Source organism: Phyllobates terribilis, unplaced genomic scaffold, assembly GCF_046119375.1.
Source record: "Phyllobates terribilis strain yellow unplaced genomic scaffold, ASM4611937v1 Scaffold_5__5_contigs__length_657084704, whole genome shotgun sequence".
Classification (NCBI taxonomy): domain Eukaryota; kingdom Metazoa; phylum Chordata; class Amphibia; order Anura; family Dendrobatidae; genus Phyllobates; species Phyllobates terribilis.
Window position 1 is genome coordinate 653,490,762 of NW_027362765.1, and position 21,733 is coordinate 653,512,494.

The 21,733-nt window shown below is 46.6% G+C and overlaps 11 non-coding genes and 1 pseudogene across 11 annotated transcripts; all 12 read right to left on the reverse strand.

The window, feature by feature from the left end:
* Positions 1-4,579: 4,579 nt before the first annotated feature.
* On the reverse strand, positions 4,580-4,657 carry LOC141151039 (U2 spliceosomal RNA; annotated as a pseudogene).
* Positions 4,658-5,772: 1,115 nt separating this feature from the next.
* Positions 5,773-5,963, reverse strand: LOC141149498 (U2 spliceosomal RNA). Its single transcript, XR_012245791.1, has one exon. It is a non-coding gene; the product is annotated as a U2 spliceosomal RNA (small nuclear RNA).
* A 1,115-nt stretch (positions 5,964-7,078) lies between these two features.
* LOC141150631 (U2 spliceosomal RNA) lies at positions 7,079-7,273 on the reverse strand. The gene has a single exon (XR_012246779.1). It is a non-coding gene; the product is annotated as a U2 spliceosomal RNA (small nuclear RNA).
* A 2,446-nt stretch (positions 7,274-9,719) lies between these two features.
* Positions 9,720-9,910, reverse strand: LOC141274098 (U2 spliceosomal RNA). The gene has a single exon (XR_012322389.1). It is a non-coding gene; the product is annotated as a U2 spliceosomal RNA (small nuclear RNA).
* A 1,115-nt stretch (positions 9,911-11,025) lies between these two features.
* LOC141149771 (U2 spliceosomal RNA) lies at positions 11,026-11,216 on the reverse strand. The gene has a single exon (XR_012246057.1). It is a non-coding gene; the product is annotated as a U2 spliceosomal RNA (small nuclear RNA).
* A 1,115-nt stretch (positions 11,217-12,331) lies between these two features.
* Positions 12,332-12,522, reverse strand: LOC141275144 (U2 spliceosomal RNA). Its single transcript, XR_012323395.1, has one exon. It is a non-coding gene; the product is annotated as a U2 spliceosomal RNA (small nuclear RNA).
* A 1,115-nt stretch (positions 12,523-13,637) lies between these two features.
* LOC141149774 (U2 spliceosomal RNA) lies at positions 13,638-13,828 on the reverse strand. Its single transcript, XR_012246059.1, has one exon. It is a non-coding gene; the product is annotated as a U2 spliceosomal RNA (small nuclear RNA).
* Positions 13,829-14,943: 1,115 nt separating this feature from the next.
* LOC141275145 (U2 spliceosomal RNA) lies at positions 14,944-15,134 on the reverse strand. Its single transcript, XR_012323396.1, has one exon. It is a non-coding gene; the product is annotated as a U2 spliceosomal RNA (small nuclear RNA).
* A 1,115-nt stretch (positions 15,135-16,249) lies between these two features.
* LOC141150635 (U2 spliceosomal RNA) lies at positions 16,250-16,445 on the reverse strand. The gene has a single exon (XR_012246782.1). It is a non-coding gene; the product is annotated as a U2 spliceosomal RNA (small nuclear RNA).
* Positions 16,446-18,891: 2,446 nt separating this feature from the next.
* On the reverse strand, positions 18,892-19,082 carry LOC141275146 (U2 spliceosomal RNA). The gene has a single exon (XR_012323397.1). It is a non-coding gene; the product is annotated as a U2 spliceosomal RNA (small nuclear RNA).
* Positions 19,083-20,197: 1,115 nt separating this feature from the next.
* LOC141275147 (U2 spliceosomal RNA) lies at positions 20,198-20,388 on the reverse strand. Its single transcript, XR_012323398.1, has one exon. It is a non-coding gene; the product is annotated as a U2 spliceosomal RNA (small nuclear RNA).
* A 1,115-nt stretch (positions 20,389-21,503) lies between these two features.
* On the reverse strand, positions 21,504-21,695 carry LOC141150542 (U2 spliceosomal RNA). Its single transcript, XR_012246718.1, has one exon. It is a non-coding gene; the product is annotated as a U2 spliceosomal RNA (small nuclear RNA).
* Between the last annotated feature and the right edge of the window lie 38 nt (positions 21,696-21,733).

Here is a 21,733-nt window from a genome sequence, read left to right on the forward strand (position 1 = left end):
ACATGGACCTGCCCGCGGAGCCATTCTTGACTTGCAAAGTCCGGCGGACACAATCACACACAAAAGAGGATCGCAGGAGGGTGGGGATATCTGGAACGCCCTTCCCACCCTTGCGAGGCTCCTTGTACATGACGGCCCGCCTGACTCTGTCCATCTTCGATCCCCAGACAAAGTGAAACACTGTCCTGGTAATGGCCCTGCACACAGTGACGTGTGGGGGCCAGGCCTGCGCCGTGTACTGCAAGACGGGCAGGACCTCATTACGCAGGACGAGTGCCTTACCCTCACAAGTGAGGTGTCTGAGGCTCCAGAGTCCGATCCGTTGCTTCACCTTGGCCAAGCGTTCTTGCCAGGACTTGAGGGCCGCTCCTTCCTTCCCGAACCAGACTCCCAGCACCTTGAGGAAATCCGGTTGAATGTTGAAGGGGAAGGGGGCGGAGGAGGCCGGCTGCCAATCCCCGAAGAGCATGGCTTCCGACTTCCTGCAGTTGACTTTGGCCCCTGAAGCCCGGCCGAACCTCTCACACGTCTGGACGAGGGCGTCGACTGAACCACGATCAGCGCAGAAGACGGTGACGTCGTCCATGTAGAGCGAGCACTTGACCTCGTGTCGTCCCGGACCCGGTGCGGTGATCCCTCTGATCTCTCCATTCTGCCGGATAGCCTCTGCGAAGAGTTCTATAACACAAACAAAAAGAAGAGGTGATAGAGGGCAGCCTTGTCTGACCCCAGAGAGGACAGGGAAGGGGTCAGTCTTCCAGCCGTTCACCAACACCGAGCTGTGGATATCAAAATACATCAGACGGACATACGAACAAAACATGTTACCCAAACCTAACCGGTGCAGAGCTCGGCCCATGAACTCGTGGGAAACCCGGTCGAAGGCCTTCTCCTGATCCAAGGAGACCAGGGCCGCGTGTGCGCGGCGGACCTTGATGTACTCGACCGTGTCCCGCACGAGAGCGAGGCTGTCTGCGATGCGACGTCCAGGGATGCCGCAGGTCTGGTCCGGGTGGATGATCCGTCCGATGACCGTCTTAAGTCGTGTCGCCATCGTCTTGGCCAGGATCTTGTAGTCCACGTTGAGCAGAGTGATGGGACGCCAATTCCTCAGGTCGCACCTCTCTCCCTTCCGCTTGTACAGGATCGTGACCATTCCTTCCCTCAAAGATGGAGGCATTCTACCCTCCACCACCATCTCCTCGTACAGGTCCAACAGGTCCGGACAGATGAGGTCTCCCAGCGCTACATAGAGCTCCGCTGGAAGACCATCACTGCCCGGGGTCCTGCCGGTCCTAAAGGATTTAGCGGCAGAGAGCAATTCGCCCACCATCAGAGGTTTGTCCAAGGCTGCCGTGCCTGCAGGATCAAGATGGTTAGTGATACCTGACAGGAACTTATCAGCAGCGTCGGGGTCGGTAGTCTTGTGGGAGTAGAGTTCGCTGTAGAAGTCGCTGACGACCCTCATCACATCCTCCTTCCCACGTCGCATGTTTCCGCTCTCGTCTCGCAGCTCGTTCAGGGGCGTGTGACCGGCATGAAGTTTCCTGAAAAAGAATGAGTTACATTTCTCACCCTTCTCCAGATTCTCCACTTTGGAACGGAAGATGATTCGCTTGGACTCCTCCTCAAAGTGCCTTTTCAGGCTCTTCTTGGTCTCCTCCAGCTCCTCCCTCACGTCCCAGCCGCAGTGAAGAAGGTCCTGCAGCGACCGCAGCTCGCGCTGCAGCCCTCTGAAGTCCCTCCTCTTCTCACACTCCTGTTGTCGACCCTTGGCCTGAAAGAAACAGCGAAACTCAAGTTTAACATATTCCCACCAATCAGAGACTGTTTGGAAGCTACCCTTGTAGGACTTCCACATTGCGTAGGCTGCTCTCAGCTCCTCCACGACTTCATCCTGAGCCAGCAGAGCACAATTCAGCTTCCAGGAGCCGGGGCCGGACGGAAAACCGTCGCCGAGGACACCTTGTAAGTGAATGGCTCTGTGGTCGGAGAAGAAGCAGGAGACCATCGAGTGCCTACTCTGCCTGACTGCCCGAGAGATGAACACAAAGTCAATCCTGGAGCGGAGTGAGCCATCGGGTCGGCTCCATGAATAGTTCGTGGAGCCTCTCCCCATGGAGCCCACCACGTCCTGAAGAGAGGCCTCGGTTACCATCTCGATGAGCAGCTTGGACGTGATGTCCAACTTGGCAGATGTGCCAGAACTACGACCATCCTCCTCGATGGGGCAGTTGAAATCCCCAGCCATCACTAAGGTCCTGGTGGTGGCAAGCTGAAGCCGCAGGGTCTGGAAAAGCTCCAAACGCTCATTCTTCAGTGGGGACGCATACACGTTGATGAACCTGACAGGTTCTCCCGCCCAGTTGCCATCTACAACAAGAGCCCTGCCGCAGATGAGCTCCTGGACGGACTCAAGCGTGAATGCGCCCCCCCTGATCAGAATTGCGACCCCCGCAGACTTGCAGTCACCCCCACCGGACCAGTAGGATGGACCGTGGGACCACTCCCTGGCCAGATGTTTGAAGGACCTAGAGGAGGGAAGGGAACATTCCTGCAACATATAAACATCACACAACTGGGAAGTAAGGAAGGCATAAATAGTCTGACGTCTGAACTTGTCCTTGATGCTCCTGACATTAATGGAAAATAAGTTAATATTAGCCATCATGTAGGGAAAAAAGAAAAAGTTAGCGCAGGCAATACACCTTAGTTACCACTCCGGTCGGGTGGTCCCTCGTCGGTGTTGACTGCTGGTGACGGGATCACCAGCAGGCCCTCTTCCTCCATCTGGTCAAGCAGCGCGGCCTCAATCTCGGCGACCACCAGTTCCTCCTCTTCTGGCTCGGCCACCAGGGTCTCAACCATGTGCTCCATCTCTTCTGGCTCAGGGAGGGTATCCTCCTTTTCGCCTACGAAATCCAGAATCTTCTTTTTGGAGGATTCAGTAGCAGGGCTGTCCTCCACCTTCCTCTTTCCCCGGGTTGGAACTGGGGAGACAAGAAGGGGAAAATCCTCCTCGGAATAGATAGCGGCGGGTGGAGGAAAGGTTAATTCCACCGCTACCATGGTCTGGGGAGGGAGAGTGGCTGCCGGGGCAGGGGAAAGGACACCTGCTGAGGAGTAGGGGAAGGAGGAAGAGGAAGTGGAATCCTCAGCAGGGGTGGCCGGGGTGGGGGGGGATTGGACGGGGGTGGCAGGGGGAGGGATCGAGAGAGGGGTGACAGAACTCTTACCCTCCTTTGACTTTTTCTTCTGCTTCGGAGCTGCTGGGACCGTCGCTGGGGCTTTGGCCACCGACTCCTTGACCGCTTTGGCCTTGGTCGTCTCGGCCTTGGCCGCTGGGGCCTTGGTCGTCGCGTCCTTGACCTTCACAGGCCTGGTCGTCGGGGCCTTGTCCTCCGTAGCTGGGGTCGTCGCAACCACCGATGCCCAGGATCTCTCACGCCTGGGGCAATCCTTGTACAGATGAGCCGCCAGCCCACACAGGTTGCAGGATGTCTTCTTCGGGCAGTCCTTCGAGCTGTGTCCCGTCACTCGACAAATCCTGCAGGCATCCTCCTTGCAGTCCTTCATCTCGTGGCCGTTCTTGCCGCATCTCCTGCAGTTCCGCGGCATGTCCGGGTAATAGATGAGGCCGTAGGAGTTGCCCAGGGAGAATGTCGGGGGCAGGTGCCGAAGTCCGTCTGAGTACGCCAGGTCCCTGTGAAGTCTAACGGTCACCGACCACTTACCTGTCCAGAAGCCGAGTCCATTCAGGATGTGAGAGGGTTCCTTCACAACCAAACAGAAGCGTCTCAGGAAGGTACAGATGTCTTGGCCTGGGGTGTGCGGGTTGCGCATGGAGACCGTGATCCTCCTTTCATCCCTCTGGATAGGGCAGCTACCTGTAAAGGCAGAGAAAGAATTATCCGGTCCTTTTGCGCTTACCATTTCCCAGAACCTCCTGCAGGTGTTCACAGTGGCGAAGGTGACGAAGAAGATCCCCGTCAAGAAGGTCTGGATGCTGAGGGTGTCCGACCTGGAGAAGCCTCGATCCAGCAGCATCTTCTGGCAGAACACGTCCGAGGACATGTCCGGCACCCTCCCATCCACTTCCTTCAGCTTCAGGGCCACTGTCTGCCGCATCCATGGCTCCAGGGCTGGAGCTTCGTGACGGGGCTTCTGGGGTCCCTTCTGCTGGCCAGTCGTGGAGGCAGAGTCCTTGGGGTCAGAATCGGCTCCTGGCTGGGCCCTCCTGGCTGTCCCCAGCTCCAGGCTCTTCTTTTCGGACTTCCTCGCAGCGCTTGCCATGGCTTTCCTCCTGCAGTTACTTCTTGGAGCTGGATCTGGAACTCTTCCCGGAATGGGTGGAGCTATGCAGATTCTTCTCCCGTCGTGTTCTGGACAAATTCCCCGAAAGGTCTTTGTCTCGATGATTTTCTTCCTCGAAGATTCCACAGGACAGCCCGATTCTTCTCCGAGTCTTCGTCTTCTTCTGGATTCTTTAGAGCTTCTTCCTCCCACCGATATCCGCCTTCGTTCTCTGATGTCAGCTGGGCTCCGAAGCTCTTCTCCTTCCGAGTTCGATCGCTCTCGTCAAGTGTAGATCGTAGCTCTTGTGTTCTTAAAAGAACAGATACTACACTTGATCTTAGCCAAAAGGCCGAGAAGCGATAACCAGAATTGGTTTCAAACTACGGAGCCACCCAAGGATCCTGAAAAGTCCATTTGTGGAGATGAGCTCCTGGACTCCCGTTAAGAAGACATGTTGTCAACCTCTAGATCCCTTACATGCCTGCACTTTTCGGCTTGCTGCTGCTGCAATCCACGCGTTTTAGATCTGCATAACTCCACCTCTTTAAACACAGCACCTTCACCCCCTGCTGTTCCCACCCGCCTCAACACCGTTGGAAGGGAGGAGAACCAATTAAGGCGGGGGGTGGGGTGGAACGAGCAGCTGTCTACCCTTAGCAGGAGGGCTCCTGATTACATACCTCTCCTGCTGCTGCTGCTGCTGGCTGTCCAGCAGCAGACTGAAGGTGGCTGCTGCTGTGCACAGGTATATAAAGGCTCAGAGCCTATTATGACACGCGCAGCCAGCGTTCCATTGCCACATTCCATCTACTGCAGGCAGGATACCTGGCTGGCTGAATGTCGCTGAGAAGCTCACAGAGACCGCCATAAGCAACAGTTTAACAGAATGCCACAGACTAATCAACCAAACTTTTTGGGTTGGGTTCTCTTTTATAGTCTGCAGGCATTAAATGAAAGAAGTCAGTGTTCCAGCAGAAGGAGACAACGTTTCAGAAAAGGCATTGTAGCAAACCAAAAAAGAAATTTTAAGTGCAGCAGAGTAACCAGCGCACATACCTGTTAGCTCAGGTGAGTTTAAAAGGCTGCTGTTGATAACAAGGGCATTTGCTAAATAGATGGTGTGTGTGCAACAATATACTGAAAGGTCAATTATATTGTGCAGCTTATCTCACCACCTGTAGTTATTTAGGTGAAAGCTCCAAAATGCTTGCCTAATATGTCTGTTTATCCAAAAGGAAGTAAAAAGGGAGAGCTAGAAAGATAGCATTGCATCACATTACATGGCAATGCAATGCACAGTTGCTGAAGTTGAACCAAAATGAGCTTGTAATCTGGCTTCTGCAACTTTGAACATGAAAAATCCAATGAGGAGAAGAAAAGCAAAGCCAAAGAGTCCATCCCAAAATCCGACAAACAAGCAAAATGAACAAAAAACATTGAATTCAATTCTTTCTGATTTTAGAAACTGCATTAAAGAAGGGGTGCACCGGTCCTGGAGATACTGCAAAACCAGGTCAATGCGTGGAGTGGACAGAGCAAGCTCTTTTTCCATCTCCCTGTTCTAAAAATCCATTTAATATATGGTCCCCAGATAGGGGACGTATCAGATATTAAACTGATAAGAACAGATACTACACTTGATCTTAGCCAAAAGGCCGAGAAGCGATAACCAGAATTGGTTTCAAACTACGGAGCCACCCAAGGATCCTGAAAAGTCCATTTGTGGAGATGAGCTCCTGGACTCCCGTTAAGAAGACATGTTGTCAACCTCTAGATCCCTTACATGCCTGCACTTTTCGGCTTGCTGCTGCTGCAATCCACGCGTTTTAGATCTGCATAACTCCACCTCTTTAAACACAGCACCTTCACCCCCTGCTGTTCCCACCCGCCTCAACACCGTTGGAAGGGAGGAGAACCAATTAAGGCGGGGGGTGGGGTGGAACGAGCAGCTGTCTACCCTTAGCAGGAGGGCTCCTGATTACATACCTCTCCTGCTGCTGCTGCTGCTGGCTGTCCAGCAGCAGACTGAAGGTGGCTGCTGCTGTGCACAGGTATATAAAGGCTCAGAGCCTATTATGACACGCGCAGCCAGCGTTCCATTGCCACATTCCATCTACTGCAGGCAGGATACCTGGCTGGCTGAATGTCGCTGAGAAGCTCACAGAGACCGCCATAAGCAACAGTTTAACAGAATGCCACAGACTAATCAACCAAACTTTTTGGGTTGGGTTCTCTTTTATAGTCTGCAGGCATTAAATGAAAGAAGTCAGTGTTCCAGCAGAAGGAGACAACGTTTCAGAAAAGGCATTGTAGCAAACCAAAAAAGAAATTTTAAGCGCAGCAGAGTAACCAGCGCACATACCTGTTAGCTCAGGTGAGTTTAAAAGGCTGCTGTTGATAACAAGGGCATTTGCTAAATAGATGGTGTGTGTGCAACAATATACTGAAAGGTCAATTATATTGTGCAGCTTATCTCACCACCTGTAGTTATTTAGGTGAAAGCTCCAAAATGCTTGCCTAATATGTCTGTTTATCCAAAAGGAAGTAAAAAGGGAGAGCTAGAAAGATAGCATTGCATCACATTACATGGCAATGCAATGCACAGTTGCTGAAGTTGAACCAAAATGAGCTTGTAATCTGGCTTCTGCAACTTTGAACATGAAAAATCCAATGAGGAGAAGAAAAGCAAAGCCAAAGAGTCCATCCCAAAATCCGACAAACAAGCAAAATGAACAAAAAACATTGAATTCAATTCTTTCTGATTTTAGAAACTGCATTAAAGAAGGGGTGCACCGGTCCTGGAGATACTGCAATACCAGGTCAATGCGTGGAGTGGACAGAGCAAGCTCTTTTTCCATCTCCCTGTTCTAAAAATCCATTTAATATATGGTCCCCAGATAGGGGACGTATCAGATATTAAACTGATAAGAACAGATTTTTTTTTTTTTTTTTTTTCTTCCAAACACTCAGAAATTAAGTTTTATAATCTTAAATCGTATATCACCAAACTCAAGATTTTAGTTCCATCATCGTGTTTAGATATTATATTTATATTTTTTCATTTGAATTAATATATATAAAGTTAAACATAACAATTCCTTTGCAGTTTCAACAGTTTCCAAACAAATCACCACTGACATTACTTCACCCGGTTTCCCAAACTAAATATCCCCTTTTTCTCTTTTACTTTCCTCCCAACAAAACCCCTTAACTTCTTTTCTTCCTCCTCATGCTCTAACCGCATCTGTTCCCTATCATACTCTTCCTCATCATCTCTGAAAGTCACCACCTTCTCCAACACTTTACCCTTTTCCTCTTTTACTTCTTTCTTTTCACCAGATACTTTCCTTGATCCACAATTTTCCTGTACCGTTACCTTTTTCTTCAATTTCACCTTTAAACTTTCAACTTCTTTTCCCTGCTTATTCTCCTCTATAATTATGGCATCAACTTCCTTCTTCATTTTATCACCAATATCTTCCTTTTGTCCTCCAAAGTTCTTTTCAAAAGTTCCTTTGCTGCTTTCCATGTAACAATTCCCAGAACTCCCGTTTACCATAATCCTCAAATTATGCAAATTTTCTTCTCCTGTTGTCCACACCAAAAAACGTCTCTTTCCGTTCCAAATACCAACTTTGTTCCTGTATAATTTCTGAAACTTTACCATCTTACATTTAGATTCCAAAAAAACCATTATCTCCTCTATTTCCACAAACGGATTGTCCATGTAAATTATCACACTCTTCGGTTTCCCCATGAATGATGCACTTACTCCAATTTTCCCAGAATCCTCTTCACTCCAGCCTTTGAAAAAATGAATGCACGTTTCCTCAGAAACTAGAGTCACATCACAAACTTTACCTTGCTTTATTTCTTGCATACAGTAGATATCCTTCTCCAAAACTTCATATTTCCTCAAAATTTCCAGAATCCATTTTTCTTCCAAAAAAGTTTCTTCCGTCTCCCGTTTCACAAAAAAACGTAAGCATCTCTTCTTTTTCCAAAACTCCATCTCAACGATCCGTTTTCCTTCCGTTTTTTCCTTTTAATCCTCCAAATGTTGCCACCACAGCTATGTGTGGCGACAGTTGCCCCCCACAGCTATGTGTGGTGACAAGGTGATCGCCTCTCGTTGCCCAGGGACTAATCCGACTCCCTAATAGCAGCAGGGGGGTTTAGCTCCACCGATAAGTGTAGCGATCCCCCCCAGCCCAAGGAGCCGGGTACCCCAAGCGCCTCCCAGCCAAGACCAAGGCAGAGACCGCTAGATCACTGCACTTGATCTTAACCAAAAGGCCGAGAAGCGATAACCAGAATTGGTTTCAAACTACGGAGCCACCCAAGGATCCTGAAAAGTCCATTTGTGGAGATGAGCTCCTGGACTCCCGTTAAGAAGACATGTTGTCAACCTCTAGATCCCTTACATGCCTGCACTTTTCGGCTTGCTGCTGCTGCAATCCACGCATTTTAGATCTGCATAACTCCACCTCTTTAAACACAGCACCTTCACCCCCTGCTGTTCCCACCCGCCTCAACACCGTTGGAAGGGAGGAGAACCAATTAAGGCGGGGGGTGGGGTGGAACGAGCAGCTGTCTACCCTTAGCAGGAGGGCTCCTGATTACATACCTCTCCTGCTGCTGCTGCTGCTGGCTGTCCAGCAGCAGACTGAAGGTGGCTGCTGCTGTGCACAGGTATATAAAGGCTCAGAGCCTATTATGACACGCGCAGCCAGCGTTCCATTGCCACATTCCATCTACTGCAGGCAGGATACCTGGCTGGCTGAATGTCGCTGAGAAGCTCACAGAGACCGCCATAAGCAACAGTTTAACAGAATGCCACAGACTAATCAACCAAACTTTTTGGGTTGGGTTCTCTTTTATAGTCTGCAGGCATTAAATGAAAGAAGTCAGTGTTCCAGCAGAAGGAGACAACGTTTCAGAAAAGGCATTGTAGCAAACCAAAAAAGAAATTTTAAGCGCAGCAGAGTAACCAGCGCACATACCTGTTAGCTCAGGTGAGTTTAAAAGGCTGCTGTTGATAACAAGGGCATTTGCTAAATAGATGGTGTGTGTGCAACAATATACTGAAAGGTCAATTATATTGTGCAGCTTATCTCACCACCTGTAGTTATTTAGGTGAAAGCTCCAAAATGCTTGCCTAATATGTCTGTTTATCCAAAAGGAAGTAAAAAGTGAGAGCTAGAAAGATAGCATTGCATCACATTACATGGCAATGCAATGCACAGTTGCTGAAGTTGAACCAAAATGAGCTTGTAATCTGGCTTCTGCAACTTTGAACATGAAAAATCCAATGAGGAGAAGAAAAGCAAAGCCAAAGAGTCCATCCCAAAATCCGACAAACAAGCAAAATGAACAAAAAACATTGAATTCAATTCTTTCTGATTTTAGAAACTGCATTAAAGAAGGGGTGCACCGGTCCTGGAGATACTGCAATACCAGGTCAATGCGTGGAGTGGACAGAGCAAGCTCTTTTTCCATCTCCCTGTTCTAAAAATCCATTTAATATATGGTCCCCAAATAGGGGACGTATCAGATATTAAACTGATAAGAACAGATACTACACTTGATCTTAGCCAAAAGGCCGAGAAGCGATAACCAGAATTGGTTTCAAACTACGGAGCCACCCAAGGATCCTGAAAAGTCCATTTGTGGAGATGAGCTCCTGGACTCCCGTTAAGAAGACATGTTGTCAACCTCTAGATCCCTTACATGCCTGCACTTTTCGGCTTGCTGCTGCTGCAATCCACGCGTTTTAGATCTGCATAACTCCACCTCTTTAAACACAGCACCTTCACCCCCTGCTGTTCCCACCCGCCTCAACACCGTTGGAAGGGAGGAGAACCAATTAAGGCGGGGGGTGGGGTGGAACGAGCAGCTGTCTACCCTTAGCAGGAGGGCTCCTGATTACATACCTCTCCTGCTGCTGCTGCTGCTGGCTGTCCAGCAGCAGACTGAAGGTGGCTGCTGCTGTGCACAGGTATATAAAGGCTCAGAGCCTATTATGACACGCGCAGCCAGCTTTCCATTGCCACATTCCATCTACTGCAGGCAGGATACCTGGCTGGCTGAATGTCGCTGAGAAGCTCACAGAGACCGCCATAAGCAACAGTTTAACAGAATGCCACAGACTAATCAACCAAACTTTTTGGGTTGGGTTCTCTTTTATAGTCTGCAGGCATTAAATGAAAGAAGTCAGTGTTCCAGCAGAAGGAGACAACGTTTCAGAAAAGGCATTGTAGCAAACCAAAAAAGAAATTTTAAGCGCAGCAGAGTAACCAGCGCACATACCTGTTAGCTCAGGTGAGTTTAAAAGGCTGCTGTTGATAACAAGGGCATTTGCTAAATAGATGGTGTGTGTGCAACAATATACTGAAAGGTCAATTATATTGTGCAGCTTATCTCACCACCTGTAGTTATTTAGGTGAAAGCTCCAAAATGCTTGCCTAATATGTCTGTTTATCCAAAAGGAAGTAAAAAGGGAGAGCTAGAAAGATAGCATTGCATCACATTACATGGCAATGCAATGCACAGTTGCTGAAGTTGAACCAAAATGAGCTTGTAATCTGGCTTCTGCAACTTTGAACATGAAAAATCCAATGAGGAGAAGAAAAGCAAAGCCAAAGAGTCCATCCCAAAATCCGACAAACAAGCAAAATGAACAAAAAACATTGAATTCAATTCTTTCTGATTTTAGAAACTGCATTAAAGAAGGGGTGCACCTGTCCTGGAGATACTGCAATACCAGGTCAATGCGTGGAGTGGACAGAGCAAGCTCTTTTTCCATCTCCCTGTTCTAAAAATCCATTTAATATATGGTCCCCAGATAGGGGACGTATCAGATATTAAACTGATAAGAACAGATACTACACTTGATCTTAGCCAAAAGGCCGAGAAGCGATAACCAGAATTGGTTTCAAACTACGGAGCCACCCAAGGATCCTGAAAAGTCCATTTGTGGAGATGAACTCCTGGACTCCCGTTAAGAAGACATGTTGTCAACCTCTAGATCCCTTACATGCCTGCACTTTTCGGCTTGCTGCTGCTGCAATCCACGCGTTTTAGATCTGCATAACTCCACCTCTTTAAACACAGCACCTTCACCCCCTGCTGTTCCCACCCGCCTCAACACCGTTGGAAGGGAGGAAAACCAATTAAGGCGGGGGGTGGGGTGGAACGAGCAGCTGTCTACCCTTAGCAGGAGGGCTCCTGATTACATACCTCTCCTGCTGCTGCTGCTGCTGGCTGTCCAGCAGCAGACTGAAGGTGGCTGCTGCTGTGCACAGGTATATAAAGGCTCAGAGCCTATTATGACACGCGCAGCCAGCGTTCCATTGCCACATTCCATCTACTGCAGGCAGGATACCTGGCTGGCTGAATGTCGCTGAGAAGCTCACAGAGACCGCCATAAGCAACAGTTTAACAGAATGCCACAGACTAATCAACCAAACTTTTTGGGTTGGGTTCTCTTTTATAGTCTGCAGGCATTAAATGAAAGAAGTCAGTGTTCCAGCAGAAGGAGACAACGTTTCAGAAAAGGCATTGTAGCAAACCAAAAAAGAAATTTTAAGTGCAGCAGAGTAACCAGCGCACATACCTGTTAGCTCAGGTGAGTTTAAAAGGCTGCTGTTGATAACAAGGGCATTTGCTAAATAGATGGTGTGTGTGCAACAATATACTGAAAGGTCAATTATATTGTGCAGCTTATCTCACCACCTGTAGTTATTTAGGTGAAAGCTCCAAAATGCTTGCCTAATATGTCTGTTTATCCAAAAGGAAGTAAAAAGGGAGAGCTAGAAAGATAGCATTGCATCACATTACATGGCAATGCAATGCACAGTTGCTGAAGTTGAACCAAAATGAGCTTGTAATCTGGCTTCTGCAACTTTGAACATGAAAAATCCAATGAGGAGAAGAAAAGCAAAGCCAAAGAGTCCATCCCAAAATCCGACAAACAAGCAAAATGAACAAAAAACATTGAATTCAATTCTTTCTGATTTTAGAAACTGCATTAAAGAAGGGGTGCACCGGTCCTGGAGATACTGCAATACCAGGTCAATGCGTGGAGTGGACAGAGCAAGCTCTTTTTCCATCTCCCTGTTCTAAAAATCCATTTAATATATGGTCCCCAGATAGGGGACGTATCAGATATTAAACTGATAAGAACAGATACTACACTTGATCTTAGCCAAAAGGCCGAGAAGCGATAACCAGAATTGGTTTCAAACTACGGAGCCACCCAAGGATCCTGAAAAGTCCATTTGTGGAGATGAGCTCCTGGACTCCCGTTAAGAAGACATGTTGTCAACCTCTAGATCCCTTACATGCCTGCACTTTTCGGCTTGCTGCTGCTGCAATCCACGCGTTTTAGATCTGCATAACTCCACCTCTTTAAACACAGCACCTTCACCCACTGCTGTTCCCACCCGCCTCAACACCGTTGGAAGGGAGGAGAACCAATTAAGGCGGGGGGTGGGGTGGAACGAGCAGCTGTCTACCCTTAGCAGGAGGGCTCCTGATTACATACCTCTCCTGCTGCTGCTGCTGCTGGCTGTCCAGCAGCAGACTGAAGGTGGCTGCTGCTGTGCACAGGTATATAAAGGCTCAGAGCCTATTATGACACGCGCAGCCAGCGTTCCATTGCCACATTCCATCTACTGCAGGCAGGATACCTGGCTGGCTGAATGTCGCTGAGAAGCTCACAGAGACCGCCATAAGCAACAGTTTAACAGAATGCCACAGACTAATCAACCAAACTTTTTGGGTTGGGTTCTCTTTTATAGTCTGCAGGCATTAAATGAAAGAAGTCAGTGTTCCAGCAGAAGGAGACAACGTTTCAGAAAAGGCATTGTAGCAAACCAAAAAAGAAATTTTAAGCGCAGCAGAGTAACCAGCGCACATACCTGTTAGCTCAGGTGAGTTTAAAAGGCTGCTGTTGATAACAAGGGCATTTGCTAAATAGATGGTGTGTGTGCAACAATATACTGAAAGGTCAATTATATTGTGCAGCTTATCTCACCACCTGTAGTTATTTAGGTGAAAGCTCCAAAATGCTTGCCTAATATGTCTGTTTATCCAAAAGGAAGTAAAAAGGGAGAGCTAGAAAGATAGCATTGCATCACATTACATGGCAATGCAATGCACAGTTGCTGAAGTTGAACCAAAATGAGCTTGTAATCTGGCTTCTGCAACTTTGAACATGAAAAATCCAATGAGGAGAAGAAAAGCAAAGCCAAAGAGTCCATCCCAAAATCCGACAAACAAGCAAAATGAACAAAAAACATTGAATTCAATTCTTTCTGATTTTAGAAACTGCATTAAAGAAGGGGTGCACCTGTCCTGGAGATACTGCAATACCAGGTCAATGCGTGGAGTGGACAGAGCAAGCTCTTTTTCCATCTCCCTGTTCTAAAAATCCATTTAATATATGGTCCCCAGATAGGGGACGTATCAGATATTAAACTGATAAGAACAGATACTACACTTGATCTTAGCCAAAAGGCCGAGAAGCGATAACCAGAATTGGTTTCAAACTACGGAGCCACCCAAGGATCCTGAAAAGTCCATTTGTGGAGATGAACTCCTGGACTCCCGTTAAGAAGACATGTTGTCAACCTCTAGATCCCTTACATGCCTGCACTTTTCGGCTAGCTGCTGCTGCAATCCACGCGTTTTAGATCTGCATAACTCCACCTCTTTAAACACAGCACCTTCACCCCCTGCTGTTCCCACCCGCCTCAACACCGTTGGAAGGGAGGCAAACCAATTAAGGCGGGGGGTGGGGTGGAACGAGCAGCTGTCTACCCTTAGCAGGAGGGCTCCTGATTACATACCTCTCCTGCTGCTGCTGCTGCTGGCTGTCCAGCAGCAGACTGAAGGTGGCTGCTGCTGTGCACAGGTATATAAAGGCTCAGAGCCTATTATGACACGCGCAGCCAGCGTTCCATTGCCACATTCCATCTACTGCAGGCAGGATACCTGGCTGGCTGAATGTCGCTGAGAAGCTCACAGAGACCGCCATAAGCAACAGTTTAACAGAATGCCACAGACTAATCAACCAAACTTTTTGGGTTGGGTTCTCTTTTATAGTCTGCAGGCATTAAATGAAAGAAGTCAGTGTTCCAGCAGAAGGAGACAACGTTTCAGAAAAGGCATTGTAGCAAACCAAAAAAGAAATTTTAAGTGCAGCAGAGTAACCAGCGCACATACCTGTTAGCTCAGGTGAGTTTAAAAGGCTGCTGTTGATAACAAGGGCATTTGCTAAATAGATGGTGTGTGTGCAACAATATACTGAAAGGTCAATTATATTGTGCAGCTTATCTCACCACCTGTAGTTATTTAGGTGAAAGCTCCAAAATGCTTGCCTAATATGTCTGTTTATCCAAAAGGAAGTAAAAAGGGAGAGCTAGAAAGATAGCATTGCATCACATTACATGGCAATGCAATGCACAGTTGCTGAAGTTGAACCAAAATGAGCTTGTAATCTGGCTTCTGCAACTTTGAACATGAAAAATCCAATGAGGAGAAGAAAAGCAAAGCCAAAGAGTCCATCCCAAAATCCGACAAACAAGCAAAATGAACAAAAAACATTGAATTCAATTCTTTCTGATTTTAGAAACTGCATTAAAGAAGGGGTGCACCGGTCCTGGAGATACTGCAATACCAGGTCAATGCGTGGAGTGGACAGAGCAAGCTCTTTTTCCATCTCCCTGTTCTAAAAATCCATTTAATATATGGTCCCCAGATAGGGGACGTATCAGATATTAAACTGATAAGAACAGATACTACACTTGATCTTAGCCAAAAGGCCGAGAAGCGATAACCAGAATTGGTTTCAAACTACGGAGCCACCCAAGGATCCTGAAAAGTCCATTTGTGGAGATGAGCTCCTGGACTCCCGTTAAGAAGACATGTTGTCAACCTCTAGATCCCTTACATGCCTGCACTTTTCGGCTTGCTGCTGCTGCAATCCACGCGTTTTAGATCTGCATAACTCCACCTCTTTAAACACAGCACCTTCACCCCCTGCTGTTCCCACCCGCCTCAACACCGTTGGAAGGGAGGAGAACCAATTAAGGCGGGGGGTGGGGTGGAACGAGCAGCTGTCTACCCTTAGCAGGAGGGCTCCTGATTACATACCTCTCCTGCTGCTGCTGCTGCTGGCTGTCCAGCAGCAGACTGAAGGTGGCTGCTGCTGTGCACAGGTATATAAAGGCTCAGAGCCTATTATGACACGCGCAGCCAGCGTTCCATTGCCACATTCCATCTACTGCAGGCAGGATACCTGGCTGGCTGAATGTCGCTGAGAAGCTCACAGAGACCGCCATAAGCAACAGTTTAACAGAATGCCACAGACTAATCAACCAAACTTTTTGGGTTGGGTTCTCTTTTATAGTCTGCAGGCATTAAATGAAAGAAGTCAGTGTTCCAGCAGAAGGAGACAACGTTTCAGAAAAGGCATTGTAGCAAACCAAAAAAGAAATTTTAAGCGCAGCAGAGTAACCAGCGCACATACCTGTTAGCTCAGGTGAGTTTAAAAGGCTGCTGTTGATAACAAGGGCATTTGCTAAATAGATGGTGTGTGTGCAACAATATACTGAAAGGTCAATTATATTGTGCAGCTTATCTCACCACCTGTAGTTATTTAGGTGAAAGCTCCAAAATGCTTGCCTAATATGTCTGTTTATCCAAAAGGAAGTAAAAAGGGAGAGCTAGAAAGATAGCATTGCATCACATTACATGGCAATGCAATGCACAGTTGCTGAAGTTGAACCAAAATGAGCTTGTAATCTGGCTTCTGCAACTTTGAACATGAAAAATCCAATGAGGAGAAGAAAAGCAAAGCCAAAGAGTCCATCCCAAAATCCGACAAACAAGCAAAATGAACAAAAAACATTGAATTCAATTCTTTCTGATTTTAGAAACTGCATTAAAGAAGGGGTGCACCGGTCCTGGAGATACTGCAATACCAGGTCAATGCGTGGAGTGGACAGAGCAAGCTCTTTTTCCATCTCCCTGTTCTAAAAATCCATTTAATATATGGTCCCCAGATAGGGGACGTATCAGATATTAAACTGATAAGAACAGATTTTTTTTTTTTTTTTTTTTTCTTCCAAACACTCAGAAATTAAGTTTTATAATCTTAAATCGTATATCACCAAACTCAAGATTTTAGTTCCATCATCGTGTTTAGATATTATATTTATATTTTTTCATTTGAATTAATATATATAAAGTTAAACATAACAATTCCTTTGCAGTTTCAACAGTTTCCAAACAAATCACCACTGACATTACTTCACCCGGTTTCCCAAACTAAATATCCCCTTTTTCTCTTTTACTTTCCTCCCAACAAAACCCCTTAACTTCTTTTCTTCCTCCTCATGCTCTAACCGCATCTGTTCCCTATCATACTCTTCCTCATCATCTCTGAAAGTCACCACCTTCTCCAACACTTTACCCTTTTCCTCTTTTACTTCTTTCTTTTCACCAGATACTTTCCTTGATCCACAATTTTCCTGTACCGTTACCTTTTTCTTCAATTTCACCTTTAAACTTTCAACTTCTTTTCCCTGCTTATTCTCCTCTATAATTATGGCATCAACTTCCTTCTTCATTTTATCACCAATATCTTCCTTTTGTCCTCCAAAGTTCTTTTCAAAAGTTCCTTTGCTGCTTTCCATGTAACAATTCCCAGAACTCCCGTTTACCATAATCCTCCCATTATGCAAATTTTCTTCTCCTGTTGTCCACACCAAAAAACGTCTCTTTCCGTTCCAAATACCAACTTTGTTCCTGTATAATTTCTGAAACTTTACCATCTTACATTTAGATTCCAAAAAAACCATTATCTCCTCTATTTCCACAAACGGATTGTCCATGTAAATTATCACACTCTTCGGTTTCCCCATGAATGATGCACTTACTCCAATTTTCCCAGAATCCTCTTCACTCCAGCCTTTGAAAAAATGAATGCACTTTTCCTCAGAAACTAGAGTCACATCACAAACTTTACCTTGCTTTATTTCTTGCATACAGTAGATATCCTTCTCCAAAACTTCATATTTCCTCAAAATTTCCAGAATCCATTTTTCTTCCAAAAAAGTTTCTTCCGTCTCCCGTTTCACAAAAAAACATAAGCATCTCTTCTTTTTCCAAAACTCCATCTCAACGATCCGTTTTCCTTCCGTTTTTTCCTTTTAATCCTCCAAATGTTGCCACCACAGCTATGTGTGGCGACAGTTGCCCCCCACAGCTATGTGTGGTGACAAGGTGATCGCCTCTCGTTGCCCAGGGAAGAATCCGACTCCCTAATAGCAGCAGGGGGGTTTAGCTCCACCGATAAGTGTAGCGATACCCCCCAGCCCAAGGAGCCGGGTACCCCAAGCGCCTCCCAGCCAAGACCAAGGCAGAAACCGCTAGATCACTGCACTTGATCTTAACCAAAAGGCCGAGAAGCGATAACCAGAATTGGTTTCAAACTACGGAGCCACCCAAGGATCCTGAAAAGTCCATTTGTGGAGATGAGCTCCTGGACTCCCGTTAAGAAGACATGTTGTCAACCTCTAGATCCCTTACATGCCTGCACTTTTCGGCTTGCTGCTGCTGCAATCCACGCGTTTCAGATCTGCATAACTCCACCTCTTTAAACACAGCACCTTCACCCCCTGCTGTTCCCACCCGCCTCAACACCGTTGGAAGGGAGGAGAACCAATTAAGGCGGGGGGTGGGGTGGAACGAGCAGCTGTCTACCCTTAGCAGGAGGGCTCCTGATTACATACCTCTCCTGCTGCTGCTGCTGCTGGCTGTCCAGCAGCAGACTGAAGGTGGCTGCTGCTGTGCACAGGTATATAAAGGCTCAGAGCCTATTATGACACGCGCAGCCAGCGTTCCATTGCCACATTCCATCTACTGCAGGCAGGATACCTGGCTGGCTGAATGTCGCTGAGAAGCTCACAGAGACCGCCATAAGCAACAGTTTAACAGAATGCCACAGACTAATCAACCAAACTTTTTGGGTTGGGTTCTCTTTTATAGTCTGCAGGCATTAAATGAAAGAAGTCAGTGTTCCAGCAGAAGGAGACAACGTTTCAGAAAAGGCATTGTAGCAAACCAAAAAAGAAATTTTAAGCGCAGCAGAGTAACCAGCGCACATACCTGTTAGCTCAGGTGAGTTTAAAAGGCTGCTGTTGATAACAAGGGCATTTGCTAAATAGATGGTGTGTGTGCAACAATATACTGAAAGGTCAATTATATTGTGCAGCTTATCTCACCACCTGTAGTTATTTAGGTGAAAGCTCCAAAATGCTTGCCTAATATGTCTGTTTATCCAAAAGGAAGTAAAAAGGGAGAGCTAGAAAGATAGCATTGCATCACATTACATGGCAATGCAATGCACAGTTGCTGAAGTTGAACCAAAATGAGCTTGTAATCTGGCTTCTGCAACTTTGAACATGAAAAATCCAATGAGGAGAAGAAAAGCAAAGCCAAAGAGTCCATCCCAAAATCCGACAAACAAGCAAAATGAACAAAAAACATTGAATTCAATTCTTTCTGATTTTAGAAACTGCATTAAAGAAGGGGTGCACCGGTCCTGGAGATACTGCAATACCAGGTCAATGCGTGGAGTGGACAGAGCAAGCTCTTTTTCCATCTCCCTGTTCTAAAAATCCATTTAATATATGGTCCCCAGATAGGGGACGTATCAGATATTAAACTGATAAGAACAGATACTACACTTGATCTTAGCCAAAAGGCCGAGAAGCGATAACCAGAATTGGTTTCAAACTACGGAGCCACCCAAGGATCCTGAAAAGTCCATTTGTGGAGATGAGCTCCTGGACTCCCGTTAAGAAGACATGTTGTCAACCTCTAGATCCCTTACATGCCTGCACTTTTCGGCTTGCTGCTGCTGCAATCCACGCGTTTTAGATCTGCATAACTCCACCTCTTTAAACACAGCACCTTCACCCCCTGCTGTTCCCACCCGCCTCAACACCGTTGGAAGGGAGGAGAACCAATTAAGGCGGGGGGTGGGGTGGAACGAGCAGCTGTCTACCCTTAGCAGGAGGGCTCCTGATTACATACCTCTCCTGCTGCTGCTGCTGCTGGCTGTCCAGCAGCAGACTGAAGGTGGCTGCTGCTGTGCACAGGTATATAAAGGCTCAGAGCCTATTATGACACGCGCAGCCAGCGTTCCATTGCCACATTCCATCTACTGCAGGCAGGATACCTGGCTGGCTGAATGTCGCTGAGAAGCTCACAGAGACCGCCATAAGCAACAGTTTAACAGAATGCCACAGACTAATCAACCAAACTTTTTGGGTTGGGTTCTCTTTTATAGTCTGCAGGCATTAAATGAAAGAAGTCAGTGTTCCAGCAGAAGGAGACAACGTTTCAGAAAAGGCATTGTAGCAAACCAAAAAAGAAATTTTAAGCGCAGCAGAGTAACCAGCGCACATACCTGTTAGCTCAGGTGAGTTTAAAAGGCTGCTGTTGATAACAAGGGCATTTGCTAAATAGATGGTGTGTGTGCAACAATATACTGAAAGGTCAATTATATTGTGCAGCTTATCTCACCACCTGTAGTTATTTAGGTGAAAGCTCCAAAATGCTTGCCTAATATGTCTGTTTATCCAAAAGGAAGTAAAAAGGGAGAGCTAGAAAGATAGCATTGCATCACATTACATGGCAATGCAATGCACAGTTGCTGAAGTTGAACCAAAATGAGCTTGTAATCTGGCTTCTGCAACTTTGAACATGAAAAATCCAATGAGGAGAAGAAAAGCAAAGCCAAAGAGTCCATCCCAAAATCCGACAAACAAGCAAAATGAACAAAAAACATTGAATTCAATTCTTTCTGATTTTAGAAACTGCATTAAAGAAGGGGTGCACCGGTCCTGGAGATACTGCAATACCAGGTCAATGCGTGGAGTGGACAGAGCAAGCTCTTTTTCCATCTCCCTGTTCTAAAAATCCATTTAATATATGGTCCCCAGATAGGGGACGTATCAGATATTAAACTGATAAGAACAGATACTACACTTGATCTTAGCCAAAAGGCCGAGAAGCGATAACCAGAATTGGTTTCAAACTACGGAGCCACCCAAGGATCCTGAAAAGTCCATTTGTGGAGATGAGCTCCTGGACTCCCGTTAAGAAGACATGTTGTCAACCTCTAGATCCCTTACATGCCTGCACTTTTCGGCTTGCTGCTGCTGCAATCCACGCGTTTTAGATCTGCATAACTCCACCTCTTTAAACACAGCACCTTCACCCCCTGCTGTTCCCACCCGCCTCAACACCGTTGGAAGGGAGGAGAACCAATTAAGGCGGGGGGTGGGGTGGAACGAGCAGCTGTCTACCCTTAGCAGGAGGGCTCCTGATTACATACCTCTCCTGCTGCTGCTGCTGCTGGCTGTCCAGCAGCAGACTGAAGGTGGCTGCTGCTGTGCACAGGTATATAAAGGCTCAGAGCCTATTATGACACGCGCAGCCAGCGTTCCATTGCCACATTCCATCTACTGCAGGCAGGATACCTGGCTGGCTGAATGTCGCTGAGAAGCTCACAGAGACCGCCATAAGCAACAGTTTAACAGAATGCCACAGACTAATCAACCAAACTTTTTGGGTTGGGTTCTCTTTTATAGTCTGCAGGCATTAAATGAAAGAAGTCAGTGTTCCAGCAGAAGGAGACAACGTTTCAGAAAAGGCATTGTAGCAAACCAAAAAAGAAATTTTAAGCGCAGCAGAGTAACCAGCGCACATACCTGTTAGCTCAGGTGAGTTTAAAAGGCTGCTGTTGATAACAAGGGCATTTGCTAAATAGATGGTGTGTGTGCAACAATATACTGAAAGGTCAATTATATTGTGCAGCTTATCTCACCACCTGTAGTTATTTAGGTGAAAGCTCCAAAATGCTTGCCTAATATGTCTGTTTATCCAAAAGGAAGTAAAAAGGGAGAGCTAGAAAGATAGCATTGCATCACATTACATGGCAATGCAATGCACAGTTGCTGAAGTTGAACCAAAATGAGCTTGTAATCTGGCTTCTGCAACTTTGAACATGAAAAATCCAATGAGGAGAAGAAAAGCAAAGCCAAAGAGTCCATCCCAAAATCCGACAAACAAGCAAAATGAACAAAAAACATTGAATTCAATTCTTTCTGATTTTAGAAACTGCATTAAAGAAGGGGTGCACCGGTCCTGGAGATACTGCAATACCAGGTCAATGCGTGGAGTGGACAGAGCAAGCTCTTTTTCCATCTCCCTGTTCTAAAAATCCATTTAATATATGGTCCCCAGATAGGGGACGTATCAGATATTAAACTGATAAGAACAGATTTTTTTTTTTTTAATTTGGCTATCCCCTGCAGAGGGATAAAACCGTTTATTAAAACTTTAACAAATTACAAGCATA